The sequence below is a fragment of the Corvus kubaryi genome, unplaced genomic scaffold (assembly GCF_017639235.1).
Source record: "Corvus kubaryi isolate FWS band 111438036 unplaced genomic scaffold, C.kubaryi_AGA036_p1.0 37300, whole genome shotgun sequence".
NCBI lineage: Eukaryota > Metazoa > Chordata > Aves > Passeriformes > Corvidae > Corvus > Corvus kubaryi.
Window position 1 is genome coordinate 14,537,090 of NW_024581093.1, and position 18,579 is coordinate 14,555,668.

At 37.9% G+C, this 18,579-nt stretch overlaps 1 long non-coding RNA gene across 2 annotated transcripts in view; it reads right to left on the bottom strand.

The window, feature by feature from the left end:
* Positions 1-210: 210 nt before the first annotated feature.
* LOC121664035 overlaps positions 211-18,579 on the bottom strand; it is a 55,761-nt gene continuing 37,392 nt past the window's right edge. For both annotated transcript variants that reach the window (XR_006015855.1, XR_006015854.1), the window contains exon 5: positions 211-254. This is a non-coding gene — a long non-coding RNA (uncharacterized LOC121664035). The remainder of the gene's footprint in view (positions 255-18,579) is intronic.

The window sequence follows — 18,579 nt, forward strand, 5'->3', positions numbered from 1 at the left end:
AGGGAAGGTGGAGTGGGAGTTTCAAAGCAAACAGGTGAGGAAGGTTCATCTTTTTTTTCCAAAGCTCCATCTTTGGATTCATCAGACAAGTCTGTGGAAGTCTGAGGTGTTTCCAGATGTTTTCATTACGGCTTTTTGTAACAGTCCCATGGGCTTACCTTGGCACACCTTGACAGCACATGTTTTAAGTCTGCAGGAAAACGGAGACTTACCTTCATGGACTTCTCCCAGCAAGTATGCTCCGTAACTTCTTTCTGGAAAATAAGGAGGAAATCCTTAAGAAGCTTTTTCTTTTATTCCCTTCAGTGAAGTACGGAAAGTTTTGGGTCATGAGGGCCATTTTCTCAGGTTCTCATTTGTTAATCACAATATTCTCCTGCATTACATTATGTAAAATATTAAAATTCACTGTTATTAACATCTTAAACCCTCTTTTTGAGACACAAAGTAGACCAAGATGTTCTGCCCATCATGCAAAGTTAGTTTGTGACAAAGAGAATAATCTGATGGGTTTCCTCTCAGTTTACCATCGAAGGACTGCAAACAGCCCATTTGGGATGTTCTCTGGCTGGGCAGCAAAGGAAGGCTGTGTAATTGCCCTGTTCCAGAGCTTTACATGCTCACTGAACCCTGTGCAGAAGCAAGGCAGGAAGCTTGTCCTGCCCTTGGAGAGCTGAGCTTCAGCCCTGCCCACGGGAACAGCCAGAGCAGGACACTGGGGACAGCAGGGGCATAACTTGCAGCAAAAGCCAGACTGGAAGTTTCCAGAAAAAAGAAGGGATATGCCAACTTCATGGATCCAAGCTTTGGAGATGAGGAAAAAAAAAGAAATTTTCTAGAAATCAGAGAGACTCTGTGAAGTTCGGTTTAATCCAGACGCCACTGAGTCAATGGACTGAAGAGCAAAATAAGAGGACTATCTCTTTGCCAGCCTCTAGCAGGCAGGAGTAATTTATTTTAATCCCATTTTGTGGGGGTTTTCCATCATTCAGCAGTTCTGTTTGCGCCTTGTTACAGACTTACTTTGCTTCACATGATTATTAGTGCATTTTGATTAATATAGCTTAAAAAATGGGAAGCATTTTGGCTTGCTGATTTTAAAGGAAAGGAAAGGGCCAGATTCACCACTGGTAGTCCTATATTCCAGCTCATACTGGTTCTGCTGATAAAACCCAGCAATTAAATACAGCAGCTGGGCCTGTGTTTCAGCTATACTATAGAAACAGTGAAGGTATGGATCCAACACCTGACATGAAGCAGCAGTGTTTTAAGTCTATCATGAACAGAAGTGCACGGAACAGGTCTTGAATTTTCCATAACCAAAAATACTGTTTGAGACCTCAGAACAGAAGCATAAATTCAGAAGCACTGAGACAGAACCATGCCTGCCCAGATAATCCCCGCCCCATGCCAGAATTACTGATCCAGCAGTTTTCTCTTGAGGCATGTTTTCATAGAAAAAGCAATATATATTTGGGAACTACTAAGATAACAAAATAGCCTTTCTTCCAATTCTTTTACTTGTTAAATATGTCAGTCAGCAAACAGGACACAAGATAATGAAAGAAAATCCACTACACTGCAGGTGCAAGTCTTTTTAAGGTAATAGAATAACTAGAAGTCTCTGGCAAACTAGTATTTTCTTCCTACAATAATCACTATCCAAAATAATGGATTATGATTTCCAAGCAACAGCAAACATCAGGGCTTGATTCCTTTAGAAGGAGCAGAAACCTAGGGCACATGAGAGATGGCTGAATTTGAGTAGTAAGGGCCAGCCAGTCTATTAATAAAGAGCAGAGCTAGGAGAAGCTTTAATGTTTCATGTATGCATACATGTGTTTATAGAGACGGGACAGGTTGATACACTCAGAGAAGCCACGACAAGGAAATGAAGAATATACTGCAGATAGAATTAGTACCTATTTGTACCTTAAATGCAATATGCAGAATACTTTTATAAGAAAAGTATTATGACACAGTAATTTGGCCATGAGAGGGTAATTGACTTAAGATATTCTGATAAAGATCGATTGCTAGGGTTTGGAATTATGACACCAACAAAGTTACAATGACATTAGCACAAAGAGAGAGACACAAATCCATTATAAAGATACAATCAAATATTCAAAAATGCCTGGCATGCTCATTACTTATTCATGCTAATACAAGTATATTAAGAAATCTAAACAGTGTTAGCATTCAATCACTCACAAACCAAATGAGGTTTTGCATTTATCAGCCACCAGTCATCAAGAATGTAACTTTAGCTGTACAAAGGTGGTAATATGACATAACTGGAGATATTTATATCAGCCTACACAGACTGAGAGATACAGTAGGATTTATTAAAGTGAGTAATGCCTTCAGATTCAGCACAGCAATAAAAGAAATAGCTGTGCAGAAGTCATTTCCCCAGACAATAAGATTTACCTTCATAATCACTTAAAGAAGTTGTGTATGCTTTTAAGGGTCCAAAACAATCTTCTCACCATTAATAAATAATTTGGAGCTTAAGTTTGCAAATACAGAATTGAGTGCTGAAATTTTTAAAACATACCCCCAAAATCAGGTGAGTAGTCAGGGTGTCTGTCTAGCTGAGGGTTTAGCACTTTTTTTTTCTTAGGCTGGTTAAAAAACCACCAAGGTTAATTTAGGCTCAAATGGATGTATAGGTTTAATAAAACTCCCCCCATATTGCCCTCGAATGTCACACAGTTTCATCACCTGCTGGCCCCAACACCTTCAACTTTTCCAGTTGTCTATTTCAATACATTCCACTGCATATTTCTGCACATTGCATCTAATGCCTTTGCTTTTCTCACCAAGAGTTCAATCGTTAACATTTTTGGTGTTGGGTGAGAAGCAGAAATCAAACTCTGATCACCAACACAACAACATCGAAACAATTCCAGAACTAAACAAAATGCTGAGGGTTGCTATGTGGTGCACGACACAGCTCCTAAGGTAAGGACACTGCATCTGCAGGGATGTTTCCACTTGCTTTACAGCAGCACTTGAGCAAGGCATTGCTCCGGTTTGATGCTGATGACATGCCATTTATAAACTGTGACTGATAAACCTAATGCCTCTGAAATCAGATAAAACTTTGATAAATGACTTCTTAGTGAGCAGGCTGCAATAGCCACTTCTGTCCACATTTAGCCACCCTGCTGCAATCAGCACCATTTTGTTTAATCAAGGGTTCAGACAACAACACATTTGAAAGCTATCACACCATTAAGAGATATGAAGATAATGTATTCTTCAGGAAAAGAGTAAGAGAGAAAACTACAAAAACTAAACTCTTTCTGTTACAGTTTTTATAGCATGAGTACTTGCTAGAAAACCCATGGAATTTAAGGATGACGTTTATTCCGACAGCTATTCCCATATTCTGCGGTGACAAGACTTGAGAGAGACCCTGTAGCAGAATCAAACACACACAGTAACACAGTCATTTTCTCCTTCACAGGTAAACTAAAAGACCACTGATGCTTTAACAAAAAGAACATATTATGCAAGAGTGACTTAAATACCAAAATGATAAAAGGAGCCCCAGAACTACAGCAGCATAGGAAAAATATAATATTACAGTTAATACAAAATAAAATTGTGCCAGGGCTGCCAAAGCCGTGCCACTTCTTTTCTACAGCTTCCATAAAAATACAATATGAATTTATGGTGATGTCAAAAAGCATGAGGTGCAGAAGATCAAGTAGAGACTGATCTGTTTATACCCTGAGCACATCAGCCTGCTGGGCAGAATAAGCTAACAATTCATAGATCCTAAACACTGCCTATTTACACCTTCCCTCTGGATTGTGTACACAGGGCACGTGTGACTGAGTGCAGAAGGATAATATTGTTCATTTGATCTTCACCCAGTGGGACCAAATTTCCAGATTAGCATGTGATTTTTGAAACAGACGGGTAGCATTTTGTTTGTTACTTTCTGAAGCTGGTTAGCAGCCATGTGAGGTAAATTATTTCATTTTAAGTAGAAATATTATTCATATGTCAGGTTTTTTAATATAACTCTGATCTCAAACAAGGGAGCAGAACAGAGTTACAAGGCTTCCAGAGCTGACAAAGACAGAAGAAAAATCAACAATTAGGAAGGGGGTGGGTGAGCAATTACTTATCAAACATATAGCTCTCAATTATTCCAGGAGACCAGTTTACATCTCCAAACACAGAGCAGATATGTGTTCAACCATGTTTTGGAAGGAAATAGCTTGACCATCCTCAGTGAAGGAGGAAGCTGCTAAGCTAAGCAGTAGCAGTATCTAGTAGCACTAATGAAATAATCTAGTGCAGGCACTGCTTTAGTAGTGATTTTCTTACAACCAGGAGACTTAAGGGAAAGCATTTTTTAAAGAAGCTGAAGGATAGGATAAGGATTTTAATGAATGGTGACAAAATCCCATTTCTCAGCTCTTAACATCCTCTGTGAGAAGAGGGCAGAAGGACTGACAGTGAACTGTGAAGCAACTGGACTGTGCAGCAAAAAGTCACAATTAAAATGAAAATCGTGATAATCAGAGTTCCCAGGTAAGGCAAATTAATGAAGCCAAGATCTACATCGCCCTACCTTGCCTTTCTCTTTACCTATGGTAAAAAACTGCCAAGCACAGAATAATGCAAAATCACTGGGTACAACTATCATCCTCAAAGACAACCTCCACTTTGTCTTTGGAAATTAAACAGGAAGCAGAATTATCCAGATAAAGATGATTTGGGTTGATCTAAATGAGCAACTTTTACCTTGTCAAAACAAATGACAAAATGACAAACTTCTCCAAAATGCAGGTATACAACTAAATACTGCTATCGAATGAAAGAATTGGGACTAACACATGCAACATCACTCCAATCACTGTGTGCCTGCGTGGTGACCATTAATCTTTCTTTGCCCAGTTTCTACCTCATCTTAGAATGAGAACAAAATGATAAAGAGATAAATCTACCTAGTACAGTACACAAAATAATATTGTTTAACCCTTCCCTTATTGTTTTATGCTTTTCAGTATTTCCAGAGTACTGCAAATACAAATGGTTAAGATACTAAGTGACTGAACAGCTGGTTGAGAGTGGTAACTTTAAGCAGACCTTTCACCTTTTTCTGACATTTACCCTCAGAGCACCATTAAGACCCACCCTAAAAACACTGGGACAGCCCTACCACTGATCTCCACAGATCCAGCAGATAATGATTTGACATTAGGGCTCCAGGAGTTTCTTAGGGAAGAGTTCAGACTACTGCCTATCAACAAGACCTTTGGTTACTGAGCAGCTATGTACATTAGAATTTGGAAACTGAGCTAGACATGCCTGAGCTGCTCCTAAAACTCAGTCTGACTTTTGCTTCACACTTGTCAAAAAAAGAACAGGAAAGAGTAGAAGGCACTGGAAGCAATAAAATCAACTAGAGAGCAATATTTAATGCCAACTTTTTTTTCCCTGAGAAACTACAGAGTGAAATATGAGATTTCTTCTCCTCTCCTACAGACTTCTTGACCTAAGACTTCAGCCTCAGCTAAACAGATCTGCTTTAGTACAGCACACATTGTCCTGTATGTACATCCAAGGGAAGGATTGTGCACAGGAAAAGTGTGAGCCAACAGTGCTGGGAGCAAAAAGAGAAGAGGCATGAACTTACTGTTCTGTCTTGTTCAAGAAATCCAGGCCTGAATCATCCTGGTAAAGGAAAAGAAGTCAGGGACAGGATAAACTCTCCTTCAGCTTTAACTTCATTATGTTATGTCTTATAAAATGATGATTTAATTTGAAACTTTTTGAATTCTCCAGACATATTCAGAATGCGGAGGGAGGGTAGGTGGGGATGGGGCATGTTAAAGGTCTGCTTTGTACCAGAGCTTCATAAACCTTTCTGGTTTGAATTCATGAGATGTCTTGATATTGACAGCCACAAGTCAGCACAGCTTTGCTTTGAATTCTGAAAAACTCCATAAATCATGGGAAAGCCATGATCTCCACCCAAACAAATTTTTGTTTCTTATCATTCTATCTACTTTCTTCCGTAATCTGCAAACTTCCCTTTTAAATTGCCTCTTCCTGTCTTCATCTCTCTCATGAATCCTACGTGACACCTCTCTTTCTCAAATCTGCTTATGAAAGGACAGCTCTCCTTCATGCAGTTACTCTGATAATCTCCTTAGTAGTTCTCATTTCAACACAAACTTCTGGTTGGACTCTTACATTCCAAATGAGTATTTCCCACCAGAATCTGTAGGCTTAATGCAACATGATCAGGAGAACAAAGTCACTGAAACTCATGTGTCAAGAACTATGCAAAGAAAATACTATTAAAAGGAAATAAAGGCATTAAAAGGCAACTGGGTATTTCTGAGTATTTTCTTTGCTTTTATCCTATCTCCTGATATAGTACAGAAAATTTTGGCAAACACAGATTTAATATAAATCAATTCATTGAGAAGCCAGAGTTTATGACTGCAAAAGATCTGTTCTGTACAGAAGTGGCTTTTTCCTGGAGAGGAAAGCCAAGATGAAACTGGCAAAAGTTTAACATGTTACGTTCTATCAACTGTTATTTTTATTTCATAGTACAAAAGGGTATTAAGCCCTTTCTAAAGACACAGGACCATCTCAGCTGAATGTCAGATATGCTCCATTTAGAGTCACTGAAAAGATGTCCATCAGTGTTAGTGATACTCCCAGGTGCGTTCTGATTGTCCATGGCAGCTGAGAAAACTGGGAGAAATACAATACTGGTCATAGAACCAGCACAGAGGAGCTGGTTTCACAAGTTCTGAAACATGCTAATATTTTAACTAATGTTAATGAAATCCTGAGACTGACTAGGGAAGCTTAAGATGTAGAACATACGTTATCCAAGTTCAAAAGAATAAACACTAAAACGTCTGGAATTTGGGGAAGCAAATTTTCTGCCTAAAGGAATCAGCTTTCGATTAAGCAATTGACTTTTGTAGTAAATAACATTAAAATAAAGCACTTGAATTTCATCAATATTATAACATTAAAATACAAAACCCACTAAGTGCCATAGACAAATGTTTGCCATTATATTTTAAGAGAATAAGGGGTGGGTTCTATGGGAATTTGGCATTTATCATTCAATCGAGAAGAGATCCCGTGAATCTCAAATAACACAGCTAAGAGCAAGTTAAGTGACTTTTTTTCTCTCACAGATGAAATAATGCTGCATCTTCCTACAGCCCATCCTGTATTCTGTTTCAGCTGTGTAATGACATGCAGAGGTTTTGGGAGAAATGTGGAAAGCAGAAAACCTGCTGACCTCCTGAAATCCTCGTAGCAGACACCCCGTAAACCTGCATAGTGGAGTGTCACTTACTCCCAGCTGACTCACACATCTTATGGCAAAAATAAAGGAGTTTCTCCATCCTCTACACACAGGCTCCCCATGTTTTATCGGGCAGTGCTGCCTGTCTCAAGTTCAGATTTCAGTATTTTCATAAAATATGACTTAAGTGCACTCATATTTCATGAATAACTTCCAACTGAAACTAACCTACGGTTGTCAAAATAAGTAAATGAAGTATCTTTACTTAGTAACATGATAAACATTTTACTAGAGGTCTGCTAGTTCTTAATTACAAAATTCTTCAGCCTCTAGATAATCCAGCTGGATGAGCATACCTTGTACCCTTTAAGACAATTTAACACACAAACCATAGTACCCCCATGATTTCAGCCTCTGTAAATGCTTTTACACCTACTTACAGCAAGTGCTGTGCCTCTGTTATACAAGATTGCAAAATAAAAGTGTCTCTTATTACAAGCAATTAAATAAGACAGGTATCATTTAAATTTCTCTTCACACTTCTTAGCTGTAAAGACATAGGATTGATCCAAATTGGCCTGAGCCACATTACTGCAAGGTTTCTAGCTCAGTAGTCATTTTTTCCTTGACATTTTTCATTCATACCATCATACAACCTTCATACAGGGGATTATCAGAGATACTTTAATTAAGAACCACCATTTTCAAGATTCTCTCCTTTGACAGAACCTTTTTCCCCCTTGATTCCTGAAGGCATATGAAAATTCCTGCACACCACATATATGCAACGATCAACTAAAAGTTGTTAAACAGAAAATTAGATGGTTGCTCCAGGATTACTTTCATTTGCTCCTTGGATTTGTTCTTTCTCAGGTCTGACCATACCCAAGACAGTCACTGCAGAGGAGCAGTCCTGTGAAAACTGAAAATCATTACACAAGACTGGCAGAAAATTCAAGTCATGGAGTCAATAGAGCCATTTAAAAGATTCCTGCATCAAGACAGTCTGGAAATAAGTGGTTTTTATATGGTTCTACTGATGTGTTAGAGTTATCATTGAAAACAGAAACTGAGGGCAACTGAAAAAGATAAGGAAGTTTTCATAGCTTAAGGAAAATAATATCCTCTTCCACTTTGCTTTGAATTATTGCCTAATTTGGAAGCTAATTTTCACAAATTTATAAAGTAAAACCATTGTCATAACAGAAAAGCACATCCACTGGAAGTACCAAGTCCTTTTTCCTGTATGGAACACTCAGAAGAGAACCTTTCTTGACTAGAGCCAACCTACTGAACACACACAGACCTATTTGTCAATCAAAAGATTTTAAAATAACTAAATAGGATGATTAAAAGGACGAGATTATAAGATGAAGCTATACAAAGACACCTGACAAATTCCAGTCCTAGCCAAGGGAAAATGTACAAAAAGCATTCTAAAGTCAAAGCATTTTAAAGTGACCTTTGCTAGTCAGCTGAACATATTCAAAATATTTTTTTTCTTGTAAAATAAAGACTTACTTTCAATTTTACTTTTTTGTTTAAATAATTCAAGCAACTAGGAATGATTTTCAATAAAAAAAAAATCTATGTTTGTATTTGCCAAAAAAATTATAGTATCAAATACATAAAGAACACTGGATACCTCAGTGATATCTCAACTATTATGCTTTCCTGCAAATCACTAATCAGCTAAGTTGGCACAATTACTTGGTCTGCTATTTAACCTAATCTGTAAAAAGTTCCTCATTTAATGGTAAAAATCAGATTAGAATTGAAACCAAGCCTTTTTATTTTTAGAAAACCCAAGGTATAAACTTTTAACAGGTTTATTTAAAAAACAATATAATAGCTAAATGATCTATGTTTTACCTGAACATGCATTCTCATTAAAAGCAAAGTAAATATCTTTGAATACAGACATATTCTATGCCGTTCTCTTTATTACCTAATTTCTCAGGTATCTCAGCATGATCTGAATAAATTATGCTGACAATACAACAGTATAAATGATAAATCAACAACACAATTTTAGTGATATATAGCATGAAAAGTAAATAATAACCAGCACTGCTAATTGGCTCACTACCTGGCAACAAATCAGTGAGCAAGCGACGCTGCTGGTAAAGCTTCAGCTGTGCACCACCCTGATCATTAAGCGTTTCTAGCTATTCTAAGCTATTTCTTCTGGCTTTTATACAAAACTCTACTGTAGCATAAAAATAATGCCTGAAACCCTTGTTGAAAAAATTTTTAAAAACCCACAAACTTGCACATTGACAACACCTGGCTGTTATGAACCCACTCCTGCTACACTCTGTGGCACAAACATTCGTCAAGTCAGAATGTGTTTTATTTGAAAAGCTAAAATAGGACATTTAGAGACTGAAGCTATCTACCAGAAGAGTCTGTAGTCTTTACTTTGAGACTTTATTTATTGGCCCAACACAAAAGATGAATATGTAAGTGTAAATCCTACTTTCCATCAAAGGCTGAAGATTCCCCAAGCTCTGAAGGGGAGAAGAAAATCCTCCTTCAGCACAAGACTTCACAGAGCTCCTTAGCTCTTGAGAGCAGGAGGGCAGGGCCAGCCTGTGATACTCCAGGACTCTGAGCAGCCTCTCTGCCTCCCCTAACCTGCACCCCCATGGCAGCCCCAGGCATTGGAGGGAGAAGTTGCACAAAGCACACAAGTGTGTGACCTTAATTCAGCATCCCACCCCATGACCTATAACAAACAGGTTCCAGGTTTTTTGAAAAAAACCAAAATCATCACTATCCCAAAGGGAGACTCAGAAAATGTTGTCGAAGAATAAGTATTACCTTGTCCTTTCTTACTTTATTTCATTGCATCTCTGAGAATTGCCTTACAAACATGGATGTCCGGTTTTGTTTTGTTTTCTAATCCTGTCACACTTTTCACTCCAAAGATTTCCTTCAGCTCTAGGTCCCATCCTGCAAAACATCAAAACCTCCTCCTTATCAATTTTCAATTTGTTGGCACATTTCTCTGTTTTCACTATGGGACAGAGCCAAGAAAGAAATTAGATTTACCTTGTGTAAATCATTCCTTTCCTACAAAACCTTACTTATATTCTCATTCACTTAACCTAAGCTCCCCTATTTTTACTCTTTGCATGTAAAATTCTCTATGCTTCTGGATACTTTTTATGACTATTGCTTTACTCTGTTTATGATGTACGTTTTCAAGCAGAAAGGTATGAATTCAGCAGCGTATTCAAGGCAAGAGGATATCACTGATAGGTATCATAATATTTGCAGTATTATTTTCCAACCCATTCTTTATTCACCCAACCATTTTGCTGGCTGCTCAGACCACCGCTGTGAACTGAGCAGCTTTTTCTATTGAGCTGTCTGCAGTAATGATGATCGTGGGGAAACTCTATCCCCACTGAAAGAAAAGGCAAAACTCCCAGAGACTTCAGTAGGATCTGAATTTCACTGAAGTTCTTTCTATCAAGTAGTTATAGCTAATTTAGCATTCAATCCATGGTTATGAATAGCGCAAATAATTCTACACAATTTGCATTGCAGGAAATTTGTCAAAACTGAGTATATTTGGATTTCTCCTCCCTAGTTTCCTAAATCAGTTAGATCTCCAGAATACCTCAGAAGCTCCTGTGTACTTGACTAAGCAAAAATTGTTGTCATCTGTATTTTTGCCTTTTATTTTGCATTCCATACACCCCTCCACTGGAGTCTTTACAATGCAAATAAATCCAATAAATATACTGACTGCATCACTGTTAATCCTGAGTCTCTGGGAGCCCTGTTAACTTGTACCTGTGCTCAACACTGGCCAGTTCTCCATTCTCTGTTATTTTTCTGAGGGTCCAAATGCATTTCATTAAGCATTTTTTTTTCCTGTAGCTGCCCTTTCCTCAGCAAATACTTCTAGTAGCCTAAGAGGTACCATTTATGATGATTTCCCCATTCTTGCTGTATGTGCCCTCTTATAAGTATTTTTTAATTGTTGCTAGTGTTTTAAATCCAGATATCTTTTTCCCCATTTCTGCAGAATCTAAATTCAAAAATTGATGAAGATTTTCTGTTCCAGAAATGGAACAGAGAACAAAAGCTAAATTGACAGCTAGAAAACTGGAGGTTGCAGTCCTCACTGCGTATCTAGAAGTGCATAGCTACAATTTACAAAGCTGCTCTATGGCACAGTCCTATACAGTGTATTTAAGTTAATTTGAAAATACCATTCGTTTGCAGAAGTCTCTACCATCTGCTGCTTATCCAACCATCAATTTCAGAATTAAGCAACGTAGGCAAAGGAGCAGAACACAATCTCTATTCCAAACCCTTAATAACGTTTCAACCTTTGGTAGCATTACCCAGAGCACTTCTTGAAGGACCACAGTGAAGGTTTACACTGACCCAGCCCCATTAGTGTGGGCCTCATTCAGGGCACACAGTTTTCAGGGCATTGATTGGTTTTGGATGCTTCTGCACAGTATCACATCAAAGCTACCACCTTGGTAGCAAATAATCTGCATTACAGTGCAGACACTAGGCAGGAAATCTGCACGTTGGTGTGTGCCTAAGTAAACAGGGAGCTGTGAGCCCTTGAGGCAGCTAGCTGAGTTATTCAGTATGGATCTTCCTTAGCCCTCTCATCCTATGGGGGGGCTCTTCATTTCTTAAGCCTTCAATTTAATAAAGCCACCAAAATTAACAAATCAGTAATTAATAAGGAATTAATAGGGTTCAGGCATTTTTAAAGTTAAATAAGCACTTAAGTGTTTTACTAATCAGGAGGTTAAGACAATACGTACTACTTTATTTCCTCTAGGTCATGCTCCAAGTTTCAAATTGCTGAGGTGGCACTGGTACCCAAACTCAAACTCCGACCAGCCACAAATACAGGATGAAACATGTCTTTGGTGTTTAAAATATCCTTTGCTGTGACAGTAACTCAGCAAGACAGCTGGGTCCCTGGCAATAATAAGGTCCTATCTAGTGAGGAAACAATAATACAAATATCGTGAAACATGATGCGATTATTTCCTAAAAAAATTAAAAATAATAATAATAAAAAATCCCTAAGCAATTTAAAAAAACCAACAAACAAACAAACAAAAAAACCCCACTCAAAGTATAAAATTGTTTCTTCATGAACCTAGTGCACTGTGGCTGTGGTATCATAATTTCTCTATAAAAGACAAAATACAGATGTGGTGCTACTTCTTTCAATTCATTTTCCAGAGGAGAATGAAACGTGTATTTGAAGCCAGAGGGAAGTTATGTCATTGTAAGTGGGTGGATGCAGAAACTGCTGTTACCTTCTTTGCAAATGAAGTGGCAAAGTTCTCACACACCTCTGCTCTCCCAGTCACACTTCCTTGCTTGAAGACATGCAAATATTCAGGAATGCACACAATACCTAGAAGCATATATGTTCTATGATTTCAATGACAACAGGTTTAATCTTGTTTAAAATTTTTAATTGAAGTCAAAATGTTTCTGCATTTGGCATACGCTGGCAGCAAATAAAATGATCCTGACGAATGGCATAAAACTATTAATTATGTTTTGTTTGCTCTATTCTTACTGTAGTGCTTGTGTGGTTAAAAATTAACTCTATGATCTTATTTAAAACAATATATGTGTCATTTCAGACATTCCTAAAAAGGATGCTTTGTAATAATAAATAGGCGTGCTTGTCAAGAGAAATTTGCTAACAAAGTGAATTCAAGCATCTTAAACAGATAAAAGAAAGCAACTATAAATTACAGCAGGATAATATTTTGTTTTATTTCTTAAAGATTCCCCTCTCTGTTTTTACTCATTGATGAATTTTAGATATGCAGATAAAGACAATAAATGTTTAATGATTATTATGAGCATTCCAGAATCCCCAGACAACCTTAAATATTTCAATGTCTGGGAGAAGTGTCAGATTCTATCGTACCATCTCCATTGTAAACACTGATAGTATTGATAAGGATAACTTGAATGATTTTAAAGTAAAACTGTCAAAGTTATTCTTAACCCATTTAAACACACATCAGCATTTACTCTGAGGCTGACAGAGCACTGGAACAGCTGCTCAGGGAGGGTGTGGAGTCTCCCTCTCTGGAGACATCCCAAACCCACCTGGGCATGGTGCTGTGTCACCTGCTGCAGGTGACCCTGCCTTGACAGGGGGATGGACTCAATGATCTTCAGAGATCCCTTCCAGCCACAACCATCCTGTGACTCTCATCCTCACATGCAACAGAAACAAACAGGACCGTGGAAGTCAAATCTGCAGCACATCTGCATTTTTCATTCATATCTTTAAACAAGTAAATGTGCAAATGACTTAGGTAAATGTACAGCCACCCACTATAAGTGATACAAATGCAAGCTTATATGGGTTTCAAGTAAAAATTGCCTGCACAGCCTCAAAAAACATTTTAATATCTGGCCTTTTGAACTCACCTCTGTAGCAATGTCAATGAGGTTCTCCATGAGTGCACATATTTTCCTGGGGACAATGTATCTTATTAATCCCCTGATCTAAAGAGATAATATATTTGTCAAAAAATCCGTATGCTTTATCAGGATGAATTTGCTTTAACCTAACATTCACTATCTTTTCCCAAGCCAGACAAAATAACCTGCACAAACCCACAAAAGTACTGCTTTCTTTTTTTTTTTTTGGGGGTGGCGGGGTGGGGGGGAGAGTTTTTGTATTGTTTTCTAGCAGTTTAAGAAATGTATTTAGGTTTCATTTTCATCGAGTATTTTTTTCCCACCCCATGTTTTTTTTCTTCTTCTTCTTTAGAAACAAACCTACATTCAAAAAAATCACAAACATTTCATGTTTCCCCAAAAGCCATTTGGGAGAAACAAAAAGAGAAAAGGTCAACCCCAGTCCCAAAAAACAAAAACAAAACAAAACAAAACAAACAAACAAAAAAAAAAACAAAAAACAAACAAACAAACAAACAAACAAACAAAAAAAACCACCCCAACACCCTATCTTCAGCTGGTGATAAGACCTAGAACTGGAAGGTGGCTGTGAAGGAGTGGCTGCCTCAGAGGAGATTCCCAACATGCTCCAAGTCAGTAGGTGCTGCATGACCCAGATCCCCAGCACGGTGTAGAAACATCTGTCCTCCAACACAAAGATTTGCCACAGCAGCCACGAGCAGCAAAGCTCTCAGAGGCAATGTCTGGGCTGACACTGCATCTACAGGAAAATGTAAAATCTGCTTAGGCACGGCCAGGAAAGCTGTCACTGAATTGAGCAATGTGTTTGGAGGTGTTTGGGAGCTACATTATGTGCAGAAAATTTGTGATGCTCTTGTGATGCTCGTATGAAAAGGCTTGACTAGAAATTAATTTCCCCTTGGAAATTACAACTATTTATACATTGCATGTAATCCTAAAATTCTTAACAACATCCCTTTTAGCTACTTCAGGTTTCAGTCTACATTTCCCTAATGATGGGTTGCTACACTCTTTCAATACAGGCAAACAACTGCCTACCAAGAACTTGCCACGAGTCTGTGCATGGACAACAAAAAGGAAATAAAGCTGTGTGTCCAGAGGGCAATCAATTCACTTTTCTAAGATTTTGCACCAGCATAAACATTGTTGCCTGAATTTCTGATGTGATGTGGCAAGTGGGCAAAAATATTGGCAAAGGGGAGCAGGCAAGCATTCAGTGAGACCGCCTGGCAATACTAGAAACACCTTCTCCAGGCCTCAGTGCACACAGAAGCTTTACAGGACAGTGCCTTTTATGTGAATTATATATAAATGCCTTCAGAAGTTGCAGGAAAAGCCTGGAGTTTTCTCTTTTTTCTTTTTAAACAGCACAACTACTTTCATCACCTTTTTGTAAATCCTTAATAGTGTGTTATCATGCTGTTTATGTGGGAAGACAGTGCTGTGGCAAAACTTGTTACTGATCATGGTTTAAATTGTCTGAGGAATTCTCTCTAAAACTTATGAAAGAACAATCTTTTGTGCATAATATCCTTTTATTTTCCCACTTCATTTATTTTGGTAACCGAAATGTGTGTTTACATCTAACTACATAATGTTTTAGCACCTTTGAACTATTTCTAACAATCTTTTTGATCCATATATAGACACAGGAATGTTGGGAATGTAAGATATATATATATAATTTTAGACTACAACCACATCAGCCTAGTAAGTTAAATGTCTTGTATGCCCTAGAAAGTCAGATTTGAAAGAGAAACCATATTTAAGAACCTCTGATCTACCCAATGATTCCTTGAAGTATAAACATGTCATTTTACATATCCAAACTGAAGTACACACCAGCAAATATGAATTGAAAGCCTGGGGAATGTGATGGTTTACCTCAGAAACTCTTAACATAAAAAACAAAACATACAGCCACATAAAGAAAGAATAAGCTGCTTAAATTTAATAAACTGGTATTTTTACTGTGGCTTTTGTTTAGAATTATTGATCCTGATGAAATTATGTCACCCTTCAAAGATACAAGAGCAGTTTTTGCTTTAGCTCTGAAGTCATACTTACAGCTATCGTTGGTATTCAGGCACAGGTCTGAAGAACTGGCTTAAAAATTACCTCCTGCTTTTCTGTGGTTTGAAAACACAACTGCATTATCTTGTCTGGATATGGTGATGAGTTTGATCTGCACTAACTACTACAATGGCATTGTGCACATCAATAAAGAAATGTGATAATCCTCAAGCAAAAATTAATTTATTAATGAATGAATAATTAAATCCGCTGAAAAACACATTTGCAGGAAGTTAAGCAAAGGTGTTTTGAATAAGAATAGGGCTTTTTCTTAAATCTATAAGTACAATAGACTTGCTAAAGTAAATAACCCCATGAGTTACTTACCTCATAATGTATTTAGTTATAATATTAAATGGATAAAGTACTTGATCATCTCCCAAGATAATAAAGCTGGTGGTATGGAGAAAAGCCTCCATGGGATTAAGAGAGAGTTAAAACATTTCAAATATGCAATTAAAGGCATTCTAGCATGCCTGTGATCTCTGCTCTGGTTTCCTATTTACAGAGAAGGAAAACTGGCTCAGACCTCCTAGACTAAGACAAGGAAGTATGCAAAATCGAGCAGTCTCTGTGCCAGCTCTTGCTAATCCTTTTCAGTATGGTTTGCTGCTAATTTGTCATGGCACATATTTGCCTTATGTCTAATTAGCATCAAATTGCAAACTGCTATTTGCTAACAATTTGTTGCATCAATCTGCTTGAAAATCTATAGTTTAGGACTGGATTGCAGCTTATTCTGTCTATCAAAATTCTATTTCATACACATCACTGTAAACTATTTCCCTCTAAAAAAACATTGCAACGCGTTTCTGTACAAAGAAACATACATTTTAAAAGAAAGACTATGCAAAGTGGTAGTTTTTGTTCCTTTGTTTCACCCTCCATTTATATTTTGTTATAACTTGCTTATAACTGGAATTAAATAAAAAACAGCTTGCTCTTTGTTTAGTGTTAAATCTAGCTACAACTGCCTCACCCTTATAACAGAATAGGTACATACAAAATTATCATCCATACTTTGGAGAATAGAGACAAGACCTTTACAACAAGAATTTGTGCTGGAATTGGCTCTCAAAATACAGGAAAAATTTCAGCCAAGGAATTTGCCAGGTTTAGGAACTGGCTAATCTATTCTGTTCGACATTCACAGGTATTATAGTAAACAAATGGCTAAAAATCTTTGTCACAAACAAATACTGTTGCAGAGATGTTCTTCAATGGAATCATAAGTGATGTGGGAGATGTTTATGCATAAGATTTCCTCCCCCGCTATGCCTCATTAGAAACAGATGGAATACTGCTGCCACATGCATTGCAGGGGATGGATGGAAATGTGTCAGTGCAGGGCCTGGGCTGTGGAATTCACTCCAAAGTGGCACAAAATGTTCTAAGCAGTCTCCTCCACTGTATTCCAGGGATGGCACAAGGTCATCAAACCAGCACAGCCACATGCCGCTTCTCTGGAAGTGGAACTTCAGCCCACACAAGATGAGGTTTCATGTCTAGATGTGGTACAGATGGAAATGAAATGAGTTTTGTTTCTTCCAAGCCACAAAACATTTAAAATTTCAAAAGTATTTCACCTGGAGAAAACTGAATTTGTAGGGCTGACAGAGAAATGGTGTGAGTAAACAAGAAAATGAGATGAGAAATCCAAATAGCCAACATCCATACAAAAACTCTGGGCCTCAAACTGCAGTTACTTCTGCATTTTCCTTTGTCATTTTGATCCAAAAATCCATACTGGGCGCTAGACATGTTTTCCTCCTCAAGTCTCAACAAAATCAGTATAGTGTTTGCCTTTCTGTGAGTTGGTGTTTGCTATAGCAAACAAATGTAGCCAAATTATCTGCCCACTTCTATGTAAAGTTTGCATACTTTTTCCTTGTGAGAAGATGAGCCAAGCTCAGTATAAAATGTTGTCAAACAAAATGAAAGCTTTCAGAGCTGAGTAAGAAGACAAGTCTGTCTTTGCTGTATCTGTACCCAACAAAAACACTTCTAAGGTTACAGGGAATTGAATGCAACCTTCTCGGGCAGATTAGACAGACATTTGAGAAGTGCTCACCATTAAGATGAACCCAGCTCCCCACAGCTTCAGTGAATGTAGAGTTAGAACCAGGTTCAGAATATTAGACTGCTTAAATAAGAACAGTCATAAACACCAACAGACCAGCGTGAGCTGGAGGCTGACCGAGGTGACCTCCTGCTCCCCACCTGAATTATCCTAAGAACTGCCATCTTATTTGATCCCTTTTTACTAATTCACGGGGTTTTTCCTGTATTCTTCATTCCTTTCTAATCAGAGCAAAGTCCAACACAGATGGATACTGGTGGTCACTGCTGCCTGCAAAAGCACACTGAAGGGCCTGAGGAGAAAATTGCTACAAGTGGTGGAAACAGAATTAAGAGAACTCCCTGTTTCTGTTATCATGGGACATCCCCCTTATTTGTACCACAAGCAATAATAACATTAATTACACCTAAGGAGAAGCTTTGCCTTTCCTTCAAAAGTTGGCAATGTGTAACGGGGCTCACATTTCCCTGAAACCAGAAAAAAAACTCCACAGAAACATAACAATGAACAGGCCATTGTGAGAAGACACCGCTTTAAGCAATGGACATCATCCATGTCACAAATATGGGGATAAATTCCCACTATGGAAAAGGGCTCCTGCTTTTTATGGATTGTACCAAAAGACTGCCCATATGAGCTGGACATGAACGGCAAA